Here is a 318-nt window from a genome sequence, read left to right on the forward strand (position 1 = left end):
CTCTGCACCCTCCTCCCCGGCACCCTCCTCCCCGTCACCCTCCTCCCTGCACCCTCCTCCCCTGCACCCTCCTCCCTGCACCCTCCTTCCTGGCACCTGCCTTCCTCCCTCCTGCCACAGCCTCTGCTGTCCTTGCCCCTGGACACCCTCTCCTCCTGCAGGGAGCCCTCCCTGGCTGCTCAGGCAGGTGGGTGCCCACAGTGCCAGGCCAGAGCCTGTGAGCAGGTGGGAACCGTCTCTCCTTCCGCCTGGACGCAGCCCAGCGGCCCCTGCCCTGGAGGCTGTGTTCTCTCCTCTGTGGCCCCTTCAGCTCCCTCC

The sequence above is a fragment of the Myotis davidii genome, unplaced genomic scaffold (assembly GCF_000327345.1).
Source record: "Myotis davidii unplaced genomic scaffold, ASM32734v1 scaffold665, whole genome shotgun sequence".
NCBI lineage: Eukaryota > Metazoa > Chordata > Mammalia > Chiroptera > Vespertilionidae > Myotis > Myotis davidii.